This window comes from Desmodus rotundus, chromosome 10 (genome assembly GCF_022682495.2).
Source record: "Desmodus rotundus isolate HL8 chromosome 10, HLdesRot8A.1, whole genome shotgun sequence".
Classification (NCBI taxonomy): domain Eukaryota; kingdom Metazoa; phylum Chordata; class Mammalia; order Chiroptera; family Phyllostomidae; genus Desmodus; species Desmodus rotundus.
In genome coordinates, this window is record NC_071396.1 from 31,380,735 (window position 1) to 31,401,767 (window position 21,033).

General features: G+C 42.8%; 1 protein-coding gene across 5 annotated transcripts in view; it reads right to left on the minus strand.

The window, feature by feature from the left end:
- Positions 1–21,033, minus strand: part of MCTP2 (multiple C2 and transmembrane domain containing 2) — a 145,109-nt gene that overhangs the window by 120,433 nt on the left and 3,643 nt on the right. Inside the window, exon 2 of one of the 5 annotated variants that reach the window (XM_024561681.2) lies at positions 6,752–6,839. The exons of 3 other annotated variants lie outside the window; for them this stretch is intronic. The gene's annotated coding sequence lies outside the window, so the exon portion shown is untranslated. Of the gene's footprint in view, positions 1–6,751; positions 6,840–20,906; positions 20,948–21,033 lie in introns of those variants that run through there. One more of the 5 variants, XM_053913354.1, reaches the window with a different exon arrangement.

Below are 21,033 nucleotides of genomic sequence, written 5' to 3' on the forward strand. Positions count from 1 at the left end.
AAACCAGGCTTTACAGGAAGAGCACTTTCTTATTTCTGGTTCATTTCCCTCAGCATCATGGCCTCTAGGTTGATCCACGCTGTCGCCAATGGAAGCATCTCCTTTCGATGGCTAAATAATATTCCACAGTCTACATGGGAATGGGCAAAAGTAGGTGTCCAGTCATGGGCATGAGAAATGCAGAGTTTATTCTTGCATCATTATTTATTTATTTATTAATGTATTGTCTTCCATGTGAGCACCTGGACACCTACTTTGGCCCACCCTGGGTCTGGACGGCATCTTCTTCATCCGTTCATCCCTCAGTGGACACTTAGGTGGCTCCTGTGTCTTGGCTGTTGTAAATAAGGCTGCACCGAACCAGGGAGTGAGGAGAGCACTTTGAGATCCTGATTTCCTTTCCTTGAGGTATATACCCAGCAACGGGATGATAGCTGGGTTATATGGCAGATCTGCTTTTTAGTATTTTAAGGAAACTCCTCACAGTTTTCCATAATAACTATACCAAAGTATATTCCCACCAACAGTGTCCAAGGGTTCTCTATTCTCCACACCCACCAGCACTAGATGCAGAATCTCTTTAAAATTAAGAAACCCTCTGCTCCCCAGCTTTCATTTATTGAAGGAAAATGAGCGTTCTGTTTCTTCAAACCACTAAGGGCAGGACAAGGTCTTTACAGGAAGTGGCCCCAAGCCAAGGAGCCTAATGCAAGTTTCAATTATTATGGTTTGAGACCAGACGCCCTCCCCTGCTAGCTGCCACCAATGGGCCAAATGGAAAAGAACAAACCTTTTCAGTGCCAGCCCAAAAAGTTTCTGATTGAACCTGGACCACAACCACTCGCTGAGTAAGAAACACAGAAGAAGAGGTTGGAAAATAACAAAAGCATAAGTCATTACAATAAGTGTTGGCATTCTCAGAGACACAGGTTCACAAGGGCCCCTTGAGTGTAAATGCGATGTCCTACTTCCATCACCATTCCATGGAAACTACATCCTACATTCCATCTTGAGTTCTTCTGGACATAGAGGAGTTTGGAGAAATAGTGTGCTTAATTTCTAAAACATATGGGATGTTCTTATCTTTGGGTTTGACTTCTGGCTTGATTCCTAAGGAGTAAGTCAGAAAAACAATTTCCTCTGTCTTCATTCCTCTGCAGCTGGAGGCTTTCTTTACGGCACGGTTTATGGTGAATCCTGCAGCTGTGTGTCAATTAGTTGAAAGTGACCGACGGGACTGGCTGCGGCTATGTTCTTCGGGTTGACGGAACTCAACGAAGAGAATGAGAGAGAGGGAAATACCAGGACTGAGTCCAGCCCTGTTGAAGAGTTCTAGGGCCTGGAACTCAGAAGTCCAGATTTGAAGGGATATTCTGAGCTCAGTGCTGGCTTCTTTGTGTTTGAGAAGTTAAAGCGGAGAAGCAGAGATGGCAGCTGGGCACATGACCATGGGCTGAGGGGAGAGGGGTCAGGTCTAGAGACAGACTTTGGAGAGCGTGGCATTTGGCTCATAACTGGAGGCATGGTGATGAACAGCATAAAAAGAAGATGAAGAAGAGGATACACCTGAAAAGGTGGAATGAGCTTTACGGAGCTCCAGCACTTAATGGTCTGTTGGAGCAGGATTAACTTGCAAAGGAGAATTAAAATTAAAAAAAAAGAGAGTGGGTAGAGGTGACGAAAATGTGGTGTCACCTTATGACAAATAGAACTCAAAACAGAAAAGACAAAGGAAGGGCGTTTTATAGAGGAAGTGGTCAAGAACATCACCAGCTTTGACAGGTTCGTAACCATCAGTCCTGAGCCCGTGGACATGGTACAAGAGAGATCATTGGTAATCTCAGTGTGATCTGTGTTGGTGGCACGTGGAGGTAGACAGCCTGACTGAAATAGGTCTAGAAGGGAAGGGGGAAAGAAGACAAAGAGGCAACAGATTAGATAACTTGCAAACAATTGGGCTGGAGGAGAAGAGGGACGTAGGTTGGGCACGTTGAGGGGGTCTGATCACGGTTCGAGCTAGACAAGTGCCGTATCTAAAGGCCAGAGGCACAAGCTTCTTTGATGACAGGGCTCCATCAATCATTACCTGACTAAACTGCTACTCATGCCTTGCCAAACACACACACACACAAATACACACATTTTCTGGATTCCTTTATCAGAATATTTATTATCTGCCGTGCAACTACAGACCCAGGTTTTGCAAACCAAGCACTGTGCAGTAAACAAGCCCATCAACACGCACCAACCAGAAGAGAAGGTAATTCGCTTCTTCACCTAATTGCACTTAACGGCCCCAAAGTAAGCCACTCACACAGAGCTCTTAACCAGGTCCTACAATAGGAAGCAACTGCAAAACCTCAAATGCCCTGCCTGACCTTATCGGCACATTTAAAGGCTTCCTTGGCCAGGAACCACCTGTGGAAAGAGACCATCTGAGGTATCTTTAGGACTTCCCCAGCAGAGAGAAAACATGAGGGGAAGCTGTTAACGTGAAGTAAAACTCATCCCACCTGGGTAAACTGCATATTGCAGAAGCTATTTTAGGTGATTAAATGCAGGGAAAAGGTTAGACTAAAGACACATTAACTTAGAACAAAGAAAACCTTACACATGTCTCCCTACACAATTTGTTGTGCACAACAGCGTGTACAAGTCGTGTATATTTGTGAGCCACTGAACTAAGACAGACTTTTCAGAGCACAAAGCAAAATCTTTCAGAGAAATGGCTGCACCTGTCAAAAGCATGAAGGCAATTTCACATGCAAATACCTAGCTTTTAAATAAGCATCTCACACCACTGAGTACTCCTCTACTTCCAAAACACCAAGCCAGTACTCCTTTTTATAAAATAACCTTTTGAAGCATTTCCCAAGGCCACGGCTGTTTTAACAGAAGCAGCAAACACCTATATATATATTCCAGCCAGAGAAAAACTACACCTCCTCCAAGCAGACAGGAAAACTCAATAATTCTAATGTGCTACAGATAATTTTATTGATGGCCTCTAGAGATTTGCAACAGGTTTCCAAACACATACAGATTATCACACAATGACCCCCTTCAAGCAGTCTTGTACGAAAATAAACGGCTCCTGCTTTCCTCAATTAAAAGTGTTGGGAGAATCACTTGGAAGACACAAAGGATAAGGAAAGAAAATACTGAATATGTTGGCTGATGTAAGGGAAAGAGCAAGCGCAGAGGGGAAGGGGTGGCTGTGGAGAACCAGGCTGCCATTTTTCTATCAGGTATCAAGAAAGGCCCAGCAGATAAGATGAACAAGAAAAGGAAGTGATGTATGTAGGGGAAGCACCTTCCACACAGAAGCCAGAGTAAGTGCATGACATCGAGAGCAGGGCGGATCTGTCAGGGACGCTGAGGGACAGCAAGGAGGCCGGTGAGATGGAGCAGGGCCAGGAGAGAGCCTGAGGGGAGATGAGATCGGAAGGGAACAGGAGGTCAGACCAGGCAGGTCCCTATAGGCCACCGTGAGAACCCTGGGTTTTACTCTTGAGGGGGCTAGAAAGCCTCTGGAGGGTTAAAAACTGTGCCAAAGATTCTTTGCTAGTTCCTAGGATGCATCTAACCCTTGTGCGTGGATTCACATGCATGATCAGCAATGATCCAACTAATCTCATGTGTATTTTTATGTATTTTTACTCCAACTTTAAAGATGAGGAAAATGCAACTTGTTCATGTTCTCAGTGCTGCAAACTGAAACCCAGGCCTGTCTGGCTCAGCGTCACTCAACAGGAGGCACTACCTGCACTCCTAACGGGACAATGCTTTGTTACCTGGGACCGGCCTATGCATTGTAGGATGGCGGATATGAACCTCAGCCCCTACCTCCTACACACATGCCAGCAACGTCCTTTGTCATTGTGACAACTGAATATGTCATACACATCTTCCACAGTCCCCAGTAGAAACACGGCCTGCAGTAGCTGGGGTCACGGGCACTTCGCCACATTGCTCTGGAACCCTGTCGTATCCTGCTGGCAGAAAGCAGGGAACTGGACCGTTTATAAGAAAGATGAATGAATGAGTGCAACTTTGCTGGACTATTCTCTCCACTGAAACCATTTGTTTTGGACACCCTACCCCGTTGTTCTGAACTCAGTATCAGAGCTGGAACACAACTGTCCAGGACAGGGAATAACGTAACATTCTTCAGGTAGAGTGGAGTCTTGAGTTCTTGGGGTAAGAAAACAATTGCCCGTGGACTTGGGAATAAAATGGGCTCTGTGGAAAAAGAGGGAGATTTTGTTCAGAACGTGAGGTATATTAAAATGTGCTTGAAGGAAAAACTAACATAAAACACTAGGCGAATGTCTACAGCAAAGCCTAATCGTACGCGTGGGAGGCTGATATGGTCAATCTTTCGACAAGCTACGTCCACGCGAGACTGCTTACATAAGAACTGAAAATTCAAACTGGGACATCAGTTTTCAGGAAGTCTTTATAAGGCAGTCCTTCCGAAGATGTGAGTCAAGATACTCAAAGTTGCAGGAATAAGTCTGTTATTATCGAAGATATTAATTATGCTTGCAATTGAATTTCATGAGAACTTGAAAATGAGCAGAATGGGAAACCAAGCCCAAATCATTGTAATGCAATCACTGAAAAGATATGACTCAACATAACCAATGCCGTAGGGATAAAACTATATTATTATCTGCCAAAAACATCAATTATGCTCACAAGTGAATTTGAAGAGAGCTTGAAATTTGGCAGAATTTGAAACTAAGCCCAAGCTAGCCTAACTGCTTCAATGGGCAATTTATAAATAGCATTTGATCCAAGAGAAGATGACATAGCTGGAGATGTTAAAAAGTTTTCATACTAATAGCTTACACAATAATATTAATAACAGTGTTCTGCTGATCGATTCAGAACTGAAAATCTGGCAACTACACTTCTCTTAGATAAAAAAAAACCCACAAAAATCCCCCCAAAAACCACCCTATCAATAACATCTATATACAAAATGATTTAATATGTGCATCTTTTTTAAAATAACAATTTTCTCAAGACTGACTCTATAAAACAAAGTTCTTGAACTCAGGGAGCACAGATGTTGGAGGAAGAGATGGATAAAAAAGAATTACAACAAAAATGCAAACCAATCACAAAATATGCACATGCCATGGTGAAAGCTGCTAATGAAATACAAAGCCAGCAACAGGGAGACACTCTTCCCTAATTGGTCAGCCAAGCACAGGTGCTTGTGAGCTACTCGGAGGGCAAAATGAAGTCACACAGTACAGAGAGGTGGGCCTCAGGCCACGTGTGCAGAATCATCCAGGTGTGCCGCCCACGGAGACACTGTGGAGTGACACTGTGTGCGTACAGGAGTGTGTGTGTGAGTCTGCACGCCCGAGTGAAGAGATGTAAAGATGCTCTCTAGTGTAACGGAAAGAGAGCCTTGGGAAGAAACTATGGGCTGAAAGATAACCCTTAATAACGAAAAACGGGCAGAAGTATTAAAGAGTGGTGATTGTATTCCTAGGGTGGGCTTTGAAAAAACACAAGTAATTAAAAGTATTAACGATGACATGGTTAATCCCATTGCCTTAGTAAAAAGGAGTATTTGATTCTTAATAAATTGGATAAGAATAAAAGGGTTTTAATACTTATAATCGGTTTTCAAATGTTTACATACTGCTAATTTCATCTCCACCTCATCCTTCCTTTTTTAATCTTTTTTATTAATGAATAATTTACATAACATGAAATTTACCCATTTTAAGTGTGTAATTGAATAATTTGTATTTTTCTGAGTTATGCAGCCATCTCCACAATCTACTTTCACACCAGTCATCCTTCCTTTACAACATCGTTTTTAATGCAAATTATAATGTACATATTATACTAGTCCTGACTAGGTATATGTGATCTCCAGATAAATAAATGCATACACATATAACTGCAGACAAATGGGTATGTTTTAAAATTTATTTAATCATAGAGAAGCATGGGAACTAAAAGATGGGGACTGTGGCTTTATGAACCCAATCACAATGTTCCCCCCAAGTCCAAGTGCCCCCTCATAGAAGGCACACTGTTCTAGGGTCCTTTCTCTGTCTCTGTGATGTTTTCACTACCATTATATAGGGTCCGGCACAAATATTGCCTCTTTTTTATTACAAAATCATAAGCCTGTAATTCTGTAACATAACAATAGCACACTGAAGCACGCCACATGACATTTGAGGTGGAATGTTCAAATTCAAACTATAAATGATGACCCCCCTGTTATTACCCTACCAACCACACTCGAGCACGCAGGCGGTGCTTCTGCCGCACCCTCCGCACTGAGACCTGGGCCTGTGTGATCCTGGATAAACTCAGAGGGAAAGCAAACACACAGCTCTGGAAGAGATGAGTGTTTTGGCAAACACATCATGAGAAGCAAGGACTCCTCTGCAGAGTCAGTGCCTTGTGGTTAAGTCTGCAGATCTGAAGGTCAAATGAGTTAATGCACATCCTCCAAGATTCCAGGTTGAGTGACAGACACACATTCACACAAACAAATGACAAATAAGACTAACAGACTTCAAAATGTCAAGGTATCCTATGAAGAAACAAGAAAAAAATTACTCAGTTCCAAAAATAGCTGCACACTTCCTAACCCACTGCTTTTATCTAAAAGATAGTGAGAATCAGGCCTTTCTTTTTTGGGACTGGATGGTCCTCGAGGCCAAATTGAAAGTTTACATCTCCCTACCCTCGCCGTTGGTTTCATCTTTACCTTTTCCTCCTTGAGAACTTTTCATGTTAATTCTTTTCCTCAGCTTTCTTGGGAGAGTTTCGTTTTGTTGGTGGTGCATAATAAAATCCTTCAGAGAAATAAAAAGGAAAGTTGAAGACAGGTAACTGAGTTGCTTTCATTTGCGGGCTTACGTGCCAAACCCCGCCTGAATACTTTGTACATCAGTAAATATTAGGCCAAAAATCCAATGATCACAAAGACTGAGGTCATTGAATAACAATAAAAAATAAAAATAAATAAATTTAAAAAAAAAAAAGACTGAGGTCAGGGGTCCATTTTGTCACTACCAAGAAAAAATAATAATCTAGATTTTTTTTCATAGAAGAATTATTAAGGCCAATTCATTGTGCAACTAAAGTAACATAATATAAACCTTTTAAAATATGCTTTGAAGAGCAATAAATATTTTAAATGCATACGAAATGAAACTGCTACCCATCCCTTCCCATAAATCTTGCGGTTGTTGTCGGATTTGCTTTTACAACGAAAGTTAAATGAAGAGCAACTTTGTAGACCCTTGAGGTTGATAAATGGCGCTAGGCCAACGTGGTAACCAGCAATTTCCGAGTCATCTCCCAAAGATACAGTTCATGTTATAAGTTGCAAAAAAAATAAAAAATAAAAAACAGACGGCATTTTTGTGCAACTGTGTTTTGTTGATGGTACATAATAAAATCACACACACCAGAGGCATAAATGAAAACTGCAATCTTCAAACAATTGTCTTCAAATGAAGCTCAGTTAGCAAATGTTATATACAGTAAAAAGTATCATGAAATAATGTTTAATGGTAACTGTACAATAAGAGTATTACAGTTTCACCTCTTGCTCCCTAGTAACACTATAATACTTTATGGGACTTCAAGTAAATGCCCCTTAAGGATAATTGATTTTCTATCTTTTAAAATAAGCTAAATGACCCTAGGAAAAAAAGAATACAGTAGATTATATTGCTTGATTAAAATGTATAATGACAGTTGAGGGGAAGAAAATAAAATAATGACTTATCAGTTTCCCAAGAGTAATTAAATATTTGTCTAATTTAGTTAATTGACATACATAAGAAATTATGTTTTTCAAAATCCCTGAAATGAACATCGTTTCCGAGGAACAAAGGAATGCAACCTGTGCAGACCACACTGGTTTAGAGGAGATGCTCCATCCAAAGTTACGAATAATGGTAAACAGTTTGCCACTAGTCTTAAACTATGGCATGAATTCATTCCAAGAAAGACACAAATACCAGTCAAGCATGGGTTTCGACAGTCTAGTATATGGAGACATATAGTCCTGAAATAAAATTAATGACCAGCTGGTGAATAGGCAAAGGGGAAGAGAGGAGCTGAAAAGATAAGGAACAGCTGAGGTCAGAAGGATTCTCACTGTGTGTATGGAACCTGGAAAGGTAACTACCCTGCAGTGGAGGGCATCAGGGTGCAGAAGGATGAGACTACAATTATCTTTTGCTCTACCCGATCATAGTCAAGGTTTAAATGACCATACCGGTACAAGTGACCAAATCAGGGCAGCTACACTTAAAAAAAAAAAAAAAAAAAAAGCTTTCCATTTTCAGAGGCTTTTGAATTCTGAAATTTGGGATGAGATTTATGAAGCTGCAGGAACCACTGAAGTTATAGAGCAGCACCAGAAATAGACAGAGAACATTGTTTCTGCTTCCGGACCAAGACCCCACAGCAGGCATCGTGTTATGAAGATGGAAAAGGAAGCATTCAATGGGCTTATTTTGGGCCCTCTAGCAAATTATTGTCCTTCCGGCCTCCCTGAGCAGAGTATGGGCACTTTTTCATGGTGCATTTTCATTGAGGTCCTGCAACCCGGTAAGGGGGAGGGCGTTCCCCGGGGCAAACAGAGCATGCCCCGGGGAGGGACCAGAACACTGTGGGGCATGCAAAGAAAATGCTGAAACTCCATTCAGACTGATCTGCTGTGTCCTTTTGATTTCTATTTTTGTGTCTGTTTAATAATATATGCAATATCAGTACCACAGTACAGGTGCATAATTTATGAGTAAATATGTAAACTCACATTGGGTGTGCCTGTGCATGGGATGTTTTATGAAGAAAGAATGGAGAAAGCATTTCAAAAGCACCTGAACAATTAAATCCTTTAATCTGCTGTGGTGAGGGCGGGGGTGGGGGGGGCACCCTGCAATACTAAGAAAAGAATTTGCTTTCCCCCTTCAGGCACTGAGTATTTTCAGAACCCAGTTTCTCTTCTTTCAGAAGGAATATCAGGTAACAAATACAATACAAACCAGACAAGCTGAAATAGGCAAAATGTGTGTGTTTTCTTTTTTAAAAAACAAATGTGATCTAAGTAGGGTTTTCAGTAAACACGGCCGTCACCTCCACTAAAGGGTGCTTCTCTTGGGGAATTCATTAAGCATTAATTCCAACAAATGATCTCATTTGTCTCCAGTTTACTCTAACATTTACAAACTACACTCTGCTCTGCTTCCTTGTGCTTCCTCCGGCCCCTGTTCATTTAATTTGCATTTTCAACAGTAGACACAGATGATTTTCTGTGCACCCAGGTGATGAGGTAAAGGGAGGAAGAAAAAAAGATTTGCATCTCCACTGAGAGAGGAATCACTCATAACTAAAGCAGGAATTCAAACTCAGAACATTAAAGTGAACCCATTTATCTGGCGAACTGGAGCCTTGATTTAGCTGTGACATCATAAATAACCCACAGGGACTGGAAACGCAGCTCAGGAGGCTGGAGCAGAGTGAAGGGGCAATATGCAGAAATGACCATAAATATTCTTCAAGTGGCAGCGTTTCCAGAAACAAAATGGCTTTTCTCTTGAGTGCTCCCAGGTCACGGTAGCTATGGCACCCCACTGTCGCAGCTGCAGAATGTACAGGAGATAAGGTTGAGTTGGGCCCTATTTATCACAAACTCTGAAAGTTCCTCTTTTGAATGAACTCCCAGGATCAGCTCTCCGAGCCTGACGTGACCTCCTGTATCGTCACCCACTCAGCAGCCAGATTGGACAGGGGACAGGCTCTCTTGAGGCTTGTGTCCTGAATTCAGGGGGTATGTGTGTGTGGAGAGGGAGACAGAGCCATTGCAGGGAGGAGGAGTTATCATATGAAAAGACCCTAAGTGGCAAGAAGGGGAAATGCCAGCTACTTGGGAAAAAGGATTCCAGGCAGACGGAAGAGTCCACGCAAAGCCCGCTCGGTCCCCACATCCCCCAGCTGGAGCATGCTCCATGTGTCCTGGGAACAGCAAAGAGGTTAACGTAGCCAGACCTGTGTGATCCAGTGGGTAGTAGGAAGGGATGAGAGCAGAGAAGGACCTGGGTCAAGCAAAGAGTTGAGATTTTATTTTAAGAGAGCTGGGTAGTCATGGCAGCAGGAGGAATAGGGAAGTCAAGTTCAGTCAGAAGATGGGTCTGATTTGGTACATGTTTTAACGATCTCATTGGCTGCTCTGGAGAAGGTGTCCAGCGTGAAACAAGACCATCTAAGAGTGAAGGATCAAAGATTCTTCAATTTGCTCTTTGCTTTTTCGTGTTTAGCTTTCTGGTTATTCAGATTTCAATAAAGAGGACCAAGGCCTACATCACATCCTACATTATCCACTGCTGCGTCCACACAGGAAATAAGAACACAAGAAAGTCACACTTCCTTCCATAAAGGTCCGTTACTTCGCTGGGAATCACACTCCCCGAAAAGACACCAATCCCTGGGACAGGGTGCCTTCCTGATACTCACTTAGTAACATTATAATAGCCTCCCAACCCAAATAACACCATGCACATTTTTCTAAGTATTGCTCAGACTTTCATTACTGTCTGAAAGGACCCTCATATTATGTAGGGGAACAGCTTAAGGACAAAGTTAAATATATCATTAACAGAAATGGGTATTCATTCAGCAGACATGGGGGAAGGGTGTATTTAATTTCTACCTTATGTCAAAAATTATTCTGGGTACTCCAACATGACCGAGGGCCAGGAATTGAACAAGATTCTCTCTAACCACAACATCCATGCTCATGCCTTAATCTACATTTCTATCCCTAACTGGGGACCACCCAGTCTCTCTTCTGAGTAAATCGGTCATAATTCCAAAGTAGCATTAAGAAACCCAAAGTGGCACTTTTTGAATGACATAATTATTGGTGCGTTAGAGTGGGAAACAGCACAGAAAATTACAAAGGCTAAATAAAAATTAAGGGGATTTAAATATTCTATCAAATACATGTCAATAATACACAGAAGCAATTAGAAAGTAACTACGGGAACATCCAAGTGATTTTAAAGCATTTGTTGTCACCCATGTGCCATCGAAGTATCCAAAGCTTCCTGTCACGTCACCCACCGCTGCCCCACCCCCTTTGCACACAGATGCACAACCTCGATTTATACAGTTTGAAACTGGAGTCATTGAAGGTGAAAGTAAACAGTGTCCTTCAGACCATAAGGAACCATGTTCAAAGCAGAAGCTGATTTCAACGTACCAATGAGCTATAACAATGCCAGATTTTTTTTTAAGCTGTTGAGAAAACTTGCATTTCCCAACCTTGGATGTTAATGGCTACAATTGTATGAATACTGTAGTTGAATTAGATCTGTGATATGAAAGTCGGGGACTTTCATACTGTTCATGCTTTTGTATGGTTGAAAAATCTTATAAATAGCAACAAAGGTACGCTATTTTCCCCCCTAGGTATTAGTTCAAAGACTAAAATATACAGCATCCATTCTCCCGAGTTCAGCAGGAGAGAGATAACAAAGCAATCCCAATACAGCCCAGTGTGATCTATGAGCTCTTATGAGACCCTAACAGTATACATACAAGATGCATCAGCCTATCATGGTAAGGGTCTCAAGAGCTAGCAGAATGGAGATGAAGTGAGTTATGTGATCTAGTGATGATAAATGTTGGGAGGGTAGGATGAAGCAAAGGCAAGTGTCTAAGGTTTCCAGATGGGCCACAGGAGAGCCAGGGAAGACAAGGGGGAAAGATCAAGAAAGCTGAGAAAGGAAGAAGTTTCAAAGAGGGAGCCATCATTTCAAGTACTACAGAGGAGTTGGTTGAGGAATACTGAGGCACATCCATTGGTTTTGTTTTTTTTTTTTGACTATTGGGAGGGCAGTAGAAACACAGAAGCCAGAATTCAGGGATCTGGGGAAGCAGGAAGAAGATATGACAAGAGACACTGTTTTAAGAACCTTTGCTGTGAAGAGAGAGCCACTCTGTAATCTTTTGCCAGTAAACATTCAATAAATAGTATCAGCTGGCTAAAAAAGGTTAAATTTTCAAAATAAAACTCAGCAATTAAAACTAAGTAGAAGTTGTAAATATATAAGGTTCATATTTTAATCACAGACCCCTCAAAAAAAATCTCACATTTGCCTTTTCCCCGTGTATTTGTTTTCACATCTTATTGTGATGGCAGGCAATCCTACCTAGTTTGAAGAGACTCTGGATTACATTTACAAGCTTAGATTACAGGTTTAAGGCTTTAGAATTAGAAAAGATTAAAGGTTTGGGGGGTTGTTTGTTTGTTTTACTTTCACAGGCAAAAAAACTAAATAAGAGACATCGATGTAAAAGTTGTGGTTTGTATTTCTCTTCTCTGTGGCACCCAGTGCAGCAGTCAGCTCTTAGTAGTGACCTAGTTAACATTCGTTGGATAGAGCTGAAGGTAAAATGGCTACTTAGGATAGATACGTGGCTAGAATCTAGGTATTTTGACTCTCCAGGCAACTTCTGTCTATGAAACTCCAAAAGGTCAGGTCTTGCACTTGCAAACTTTTAAAAAAGAAATCATACTCAACATCATTAATCATTAGGAAAATGCAAATCAAAACCAACCACAATGCGATACCACCTAATACCCTTTAGGGTGGTCACTATTAAAATAAATAAGTCTGGGTGAGGATCTAGAGAAACGGGAATCTTTGTGAACTGTCGGTGGACTGGAAATGTAAAATCGTACAGTCATTATGGAAAACACTAAAATGGCCCCTCAAAATAACCATGGAATTATCATATATTCCAGCAATTATACTTCTGGGTATACACCCCCCAAAAAGTGAAAGCAGGAAGTCAAAGAGATATTTGTATACCCATGACTTCCAATCAAACCGAAGTCATCCAAGGGCCACTGTTTTCAAATCATTTTCCACAGCCATGCTTTTGATGGGTGCCTGGCTTTTTATGTCATTATACAAATATCAATGAATTGCTTCTCCTTTGGGTACTTGCTAAAATTTGACTGTGGGGACATTTTCTACTGCTTCTCATTCTATAAATACTTCACACCAATTCCCACTGAAGGGTCCAAGGGAGACAGCTTTTTTCCCCCAGAACAGATCATTTTTTGTACTAAAATCATTGGGCTATGCTGTCGATTTTGCTATCTTAGTCCCTTCATTCTGAATTCTATAAATAAGCATAAAAAGCCAAATGTGTTAATTCAGGCCATTTTCCTCTTAATTTTATGATGGTTCTTGGATTGATTTCACCTTGCAGATTAATACAAAGACCCTCACGGAGCTAATAAAAAGAAAGATATACCACTCTCAGTCTCCACAGTGAGGTATAAATTAACTTACGTGGATTGGTTTTGAAGGTTTTTCCATGCTGTTGGTTCTTTGGAGAGCTCAATGATTTTCCTTAATGTGTTTTTAGATCTAGAGTATTTTAAAGAAAATCCACACAAATAATACATGGTCCAAAGGTTTCTATACTTACTCCCAATACATGCTCACCACGTGAAATATTAAATTACTCCATGATCGCAGGTGAATAATAGAATGTCTTGCCGAGTTTGCACAAGGTGACGACTGGGGTAATGTAAACTATAAATGCACTACAAGGCTAGGAAATTTAGCATACACCATTTCAGTGATGTATTTATAGAGATACACGTACATTGTGAATGAAAATAGGAGCCACTAATCTCCATTAATGCAGCCATTAAAATTTAATTTTCTGATGCTTACAGCCACCTGGAAAATGATTTATGACAGAACTAAATGGAAAGCACACAAACCATAATATCATACCTAACCTATGTTTACAGCTCCGTAAAATGATGCATACGTACGGACTCAAATGCAAGGCAACATGGAAAAACTTTTAATGGCTAGTTTCTTCAAGAAAGGGAGTATTTGCTTTGGTTCCAAATGTTTGATTTTTATTTCCTTTGATATTGACGTCATATGTCTGTATAATAAATCCATATAAAATTAAAAAGTAATGTGTGCTGGGATATTCTGCATTTGTGCATGCTTTCCTCCAGCAGAGAGGAAAAATCCGATCCCAAATGTTCTTGGAGAAAAACTAGATTTCGGGTGGCCACAGATCAGATCCATTTGGGCAGCTGCCTGAAGAGCTACTGTTACCAAGGACCCTGGGGCTCGGTGGGAAAGGTGAGTCGTCAGCATGGGACTCTGCCCTGTGCTTTGGAAAGGAGCTGCAGCTCTGCACCGGGTATTTGCCAGCTCCGTGCTGGCACCAATCTCAGAAACAGAGATCCTGTCAAAGGACCGAGAGCGTTCTTGGGCTTTGCTTACAACAATCCACGCAGGCAACTCAAAACGTGACAGAGCTAATTAGTTCTTGCCCAACGGCCAATAGAGAAAAGCCCACGTACACAGGTTTAGATCTTTTTTTTTTTACAGGTTTAGATCTTAATATTCTGAAAAAAGTTCTCCAAATAAACACAGTCACTGCGCTCCCATGGCACAGATGCATTTCAGGGAATCACAACAGACATCTGTGTAACGTGTTTTGTTAGTAAGTTGGTGTAACTCTTACTGATTTGCATGAAACTGCTTTCATATGCATTGTCTTTGCCCAGAACAGACGCTTCCAGAGAGAGGATAGTCTTTATAAGACTCTCTCTACACAATGGCTTGGATAGCATCTAAGTTTGGGTTTTCGATTTTATTTAGTAAATTTCTGCTTTCTAGTCAAATTCTGTATAATCACATCTTTCTATTCTAAAGGAGCCAAACTGTACTATTTAGAATTAATCAGCAAGAAACACACAGACATTCTCAAGCCACTGTGGCAGGGTTCACACCACCGAATGGGTTTCCACTGACGGAGCACGAAGGGGTGTTCATTCAAGCACTCACACCGTCCTTTGCAAAGCCCCGTCAGCTGCGTTCATTCACTTCCCATAAACACACAGACCAATTCAAACTTCATACACGACAGAAAAAGGCTAAAAATAATCCATAGTTGGAAAGAAGAGGAAGCTCTCGTTCCTGGCAGGTGACACCATTGACAGGCTGGTGTGTCACTTCCAAAAGGCTGAAAGCACCAAGTGAAATGACGTATGCTTTGGGCATGAAGGGAAAGTTCAAGCAGTCTCTGCACTCAGCTCACCAGCCAGTGTGATTGGAAAGCAAACAGAGAGGGAGCTCTTTTGGGTGCAAAGTTCAATGGACTTGGGTTGTGTGGAAGGAGCAAGGCTCAGCGGCCCACAGAAAGGACCTCACCTGGGAGAGAGGCCATCATCTCCAGGATGTTCAGTCTCACCAGGGCTGACAGTCATGCCCGAAAGGAAGGAGCAGGCGGAGGCCCCAAAGCAAGGAGAAATGGGTGCCGCAAACATTTGGGGTGAAGGTCTAAGGATTTTGTTTTTGTCTTGGTTCACGGCTGTTAGCTCCATAATCTGTTCTCCGGTCAAACACCTGGCTCTTCCAGGTCCCAGGTCAAGCATACCTCCTCGTGAAGCCTTACTCTACCCCTGACTCTAACTCTGACCGTGACCCTGACCCTGACCTTCTAGTATAAAGCGGCACTTCTGCACCATAATCTCTTGTCACACTGAGTCATTAGAGCCTTCACAGTCAAACTAATCATTTCATCAGCTTTTTTTTTACTTGGTCTCCCCAATCTACCTCCCACCCCAGCCCCCCACAAGAAGTCCTCTGAGAAGATGGGACTATACTTGCCTAGTCCACCTCAGCACTTAGACCAACACGTGCCACGTGGCAGGTCAGTTCTGATGGAACGCATGGGTGAATTCAGGGGGCAATTCCTTCCACTACTATCATCTCTGAATACAGGGTGGGGCAAAAGTAGGTTTAAGTTGTGATTACGCAAAACACAGAGTTTATTCTTGCACTATTATTTATTGAGTATTGTATTACTTTCCATATGAACTACTGGAAATGTACTTTTTCCTCATCCTGCCTTTACCAGAACTGCAAGCCTGCCTCCAGACCAGTGTATTCCATCAACCAAAAATTCTCACAGCTGAGTTCTTTAATTAATGGTTAATTGTTCATTAAATAGAGTCAGGTACTGCATTTATTGCTCGGTGATAAGGTGTGTGAGCAGCTGTATACACCACACACAGAGTTTTAAATCAGTCAAGGCGACCAGTCCCAACACGGCCTCATTAGGGGCCTGGGCGTAACCACGATGAGGAGGGAGCGAGATTTATCTGCCTGCATCTCTCGGCAGCTTTTCCCCTCTTATCATCTTTGCAAAATCAAGGTCAACAAGTTGACAATGAAGCCCTTGAACTTGGCCACAGGATGAGGTCCATATACCTGATCTCTCTATCAAGCAAGAACTGAAGATCCTAGAACTGGGCATGACTCTGCCAAAGTCCACAGTTCCTCGGCCTCTTTCCTCTCTTCCCATCAACATGTGGATTTCCGTAAGCTAAGATGCTTTTTAATCCCGAGGGTCCTGGACAAAGCTGGGGTGCCCCAGCATGTCGGGACCAAGAAAGGGCCACAGGCGAGGCTGCCAGGATGCAACCACGAGAAACTGATTTATGTGCATTCAGTCATCTCTGAAGCGATCCAAATGCCTGAGCCAAATGAGGAAAACTGCTGTCAATGCACTAAAATGGCACGCTCGCGCGCGCGCACACACACACACACACACACACGGTCTTTCCTCGCCTGCAAGTTAAGAAAACATTTTAAAAATATAGATCAATGGATATTTCCTATGCTCATGTGAAATACGGTTTATATGGAAAATATATTTCTAGGCTTCTCAGTGAAGCATTACATTTGCCCAGATCACAAACCTTTTTGTCTCAAAATACCCAAAGGGGCCGCTCACTGTCAGCAGGAGGTCAGCGCGCTTTAGTATTTGTCAGGTGTTCCATTATAGCCGCATCTCCCAAATGAAAAGGCAAAGAAGGCAATTATCGATATTGAAACCATCTGTCTTTTAAAACGGTTATATCGATTGCCCCCCACTACTCTGATTTCACCAATGGCAGCAACAGCTCAAGGAAGTGGGCACTATCACCTAGCAGTTTCCATTGATAATTCCCAAACCAACTTCCCCAGTTTCCTTTCCACTCATGTCGTGCAGCCTGTGACTCGTTTCATGGAAGAGCAGCTAAGGAGAGGCTTGGAGTGACCAGAACTATGCAAACAAATCTCCCCAGTGAGCTAAAATACTGCACAGTGAGGTTTTAGAGATGAAGAATCCTCAGGTTCTATTAAGAAAGGCACGCCTGGCAGTTCATTACTGCCGAAATGAAGGGTTTCAACCCCGGAGTACACAGAGCGGCTGCTCCCAGCCCCGGGAGTCAGAGACATCCCTTAGTTGAAATGGGTCTCAGAGACTGTCTAGTCTTGTGATTAAATACCTTCACTGGGAAGCAAGGCAGAGAAGAATGGTTAAAATTAGACGCTGGGTGGCTTTAGGGAGAGAAAAAGTAAAACTCCACTCAACCGGGTGAGCCTGTCCATCTACCCCAATTGTCTCAGCCTCAGTGTTCCTGTCTTTAAAATGGGCATGACTTTTACCCAGCAGGGTTCCTGAGAGAATCAGGAATAAATTAGTGATAAAGCTAGACACTGACACAAGGCGGGAAGCTGGAAAGGATGTAATTAATAAATGACTGAATACCGTCTGTGATTAATGACCAGGGCCATGCCTATGCATTCAATTTTTTTTTTTTTTGGTCGTGGAAATAGTTCGTGATATTTAAAAACAATTCGTCATGGACCTTCTCAGACCTGCCAGGTCTTCTGGCTCAATATTAACACAGGGAACTTTATGAACCCTCCTCCTCATTCCTGGCTACAGCTGCATGTCTCCGTGCCAGCCCAAAGGAGATTTAAGAGAACGAAAGAAATGTCAGCGAAACCCTACCTGTTTAGACAGGCCTAAAATACTGAAGGCAACTTCCGCTGAGGACTCCTACAAAGTTCAAAAAATAAACTCGGTAGGAAGAAAAGTGCGTAGCAAAGACAGCAGAGAGCAGGTAAGGAGGAAAGCGGAGGCGGCTCTGTGGAGGGAAAGACTCAAGAGAAAAAGAGACTTAACGTGTTCCAGCAACAGACAGGCCGCATTCCAGAGACGCATGTCACTGTAGGGCAAGGAACTGCAGGCACATTTGACGGACGGACTGTGTCACAGATGGACTGTGTCACCAACGGACCCCGTGAGGGTAAGCAAGGCTGCAGCATCTCTGCGCTCCCCAGGGGACGTCAGGAAGCTAAGTGCTGGCCCTAAAGGTCATTTCCAGACTACAAACCCACAAAGCTAAACGAACGTTGTACATGTAAAACCTTTTACGTGGGGCACAACAACTATGACAATAACATTGGTTATTGTAGTTCAAGTAACGCGGCGTTCTTTTCTGACATATTACCTAAACTCTCAGACTAACCCCCACGATCTTTCATAATGCTAAAAATAGTTCCCCAAACACCACCAAAAAAAAAAAAAAAGAAGAAGAAGAAGTATTACACAATGATTGTATTTGTTTTCAGTTTTGAGTTTTTTGTTGGTTGGTTTGCTCATTTTTTTGTTTTATGCATCACCACTGTGGGAACTTGGATCTGAACATGGTTAGTCCCGGAGATATGTTCAATACTTTCTTTTTGGTTTCCCTGATCTGTTTACACATCTCTCATGAATATTCCTGTTTAGTAGCTGTATTTAACAAAGTTGAAACAGGCTATGCTAAACTTGTAGTTTCTCAAAAGCAACCATCTGTCAATTCAGATATAAAAGAAAAGGATTCATTTACAGTGAACATAAATGACACATGAGTGTTTTTAATAAAAGAGAGTAAGTTGAGAGGGTCGGTAAGTAAGCATTTGACCTTGTGCTCGAATGCTGCAAGCCAGCTTCAACAAGCCCCTTGTCACCGTCCCGCCCCTTCCTGCTCTTGTTCGATTTCGCAGGCCGGTGACTCAGGCTATCAAACAAACGAAAGGCCAAAGGGAGTGGAGAATTCATCTCCACCTGCAAAGGATGAGTGGAAGTAAACCTTTCCACCTTTTGCATCCCATTAAACTAGTTCCTGGGCTGCCTGGCCAGCAGAAATGTCCCCATTTCCTTTGTGACCTGCTTCTTGCCTGCCTACCGTTGTTGAGAGGCGGCATGAGTCAGAGTTGACCTTATTCAATCCATTGCATTATTCAATTGTCAAATCAGCGGTCTTACTCAATCAGTTCATAGTTGATTATTTCATGACCACATAAAGACCAGTTGTCTCAAACCTCTGTATTGCTGACCTCTTTCCTGGACTGCAGACCCTTATCCTAGCCACTGTACACCCAAAATCTCTACCGTGGGGACGTCCAGACGTCCCAAACTCATGATATCCACAAAAGTCATTATTATTCTCTAAAAACAGTCTTCTCCTCTAGTCCTGACTGGTGGTACTGGCACCCACCCAACAGCCCAAGGCACAAACCTCACTCCCTCTCTCTCCCCCACATCCACCTGGCCACGTCTACCATCTGCCAGATGGCTCTCGAATCCTTCCCCACCTCTGCTTCCCTACTGCCCTCAGCCAAGCCCCACAACCTGACTCCTGAACTGTGATAACTTCTTAACTCCTCTCGCGCCGACTCCCGGCCGGAATTAGGGCACCTGGCGCCAGTCCCCCAGAACACAGCCAAGTCCGTTTTTCCCTGTCTGTGGGGGTCCTGCCTGTCTGATCTACACTGTGTCTCCTTCAGGCAGCCAACACTGACACTTAGCACAACTAGGCGAGCAACAAATGACCCCATGAGCAAGCGAGTGGCTGCGGGGATGAAACAGCTGGCACTCTCAGGATTAAATTCTGCCTCCGACCACAAACTCACATTAATGTTGGTCTGAACGTTTGTCGCTGGAGGAGAAGTAAAGACACAGTGACAGGAGTGTCACACCCAAAGGCAAGCCGTCTTTCCCCACACTGATGAACACACTGGTGTCTACAGCTGTATATTCTTACGCTGCCGGCCGGGATGCAGCTATTCTGTGACAAACGTCCAGAGTTGTGAGGGACAGCTGTCTCTTCCAGAAAAGAACTACTGAAAACGCAAGGCACAGTTCTTCTAGACACGTTCAAGACATAAAGGGCACACACACCAGCATCTTCAAGTCCTCTGTGGCCTGGGAAGGGGGTAGGCCTTTCAGAGAGAAACCAAACCCCAGCATTCTGAAACAAGGCCACCTTCCACAGCCGCCCACTGGGGAAATCCAGACGAGCCCACAGTCACACAGAAGAGGCAATTCCACCTTATGCAACCAGGTATACGCAATCCTATCGGTTTGCTTGTGAAACGAAAATTTTGCAGTAGGAGTGAATGACAATAACATTCTTCCCCTGCATTCCCACAGTCTGTCCCTAAAAAAAACTTGTTAACCCCAGGCAATGAGCAAATACCTAGGTTTGTCCCATAAGGCCATTCCAAGCAGCCTTGGGCCAGCCTTTGAGACCTTTCCCACAATACCAACACAGGACAATGGCATGTTGAAGACTCCCGGGGAGAGGGAGGGGCTTCTGCACTTAAATCCTAAGACGCGTCCCTTTCTGTCTCTGTGCCTCAGTTTTCTCACATTGAAATGGAAGTGAGAATAGCCCTACCTGGTAGGACTGTGTTAAAGAATCCAATCCTAGAACACCAATTCAAAAGGACCTGTGCACCCCTAACATTCATAGCAGTGTTATTTACAATTGCCAAGTGCTGGAAACAGCCCAGGTGCCCATCAATCAACAGGTGGATCAAAAAACCATGGTACCTGGGGTGGGGTGGAGGGATGGGGAGAAAAGGCAGACAACTGTAATTGAATAACAATTAAAAAAAAAAAAAACAAAAAATGATGGTACATTTACACAATGGAATACCATTCAGCAGAAAGACAGAAAGAACTCCTACCTTTTGCGACAGCAAGGATGGGCCTGGAGAACATTATGCTAAGTGAACTAAGCCAGGCAGCAAAAGACAAATATCATATGATCTCACCTATAAGAGGAACCTAATGAACAAAGCAAACGAACGAGCC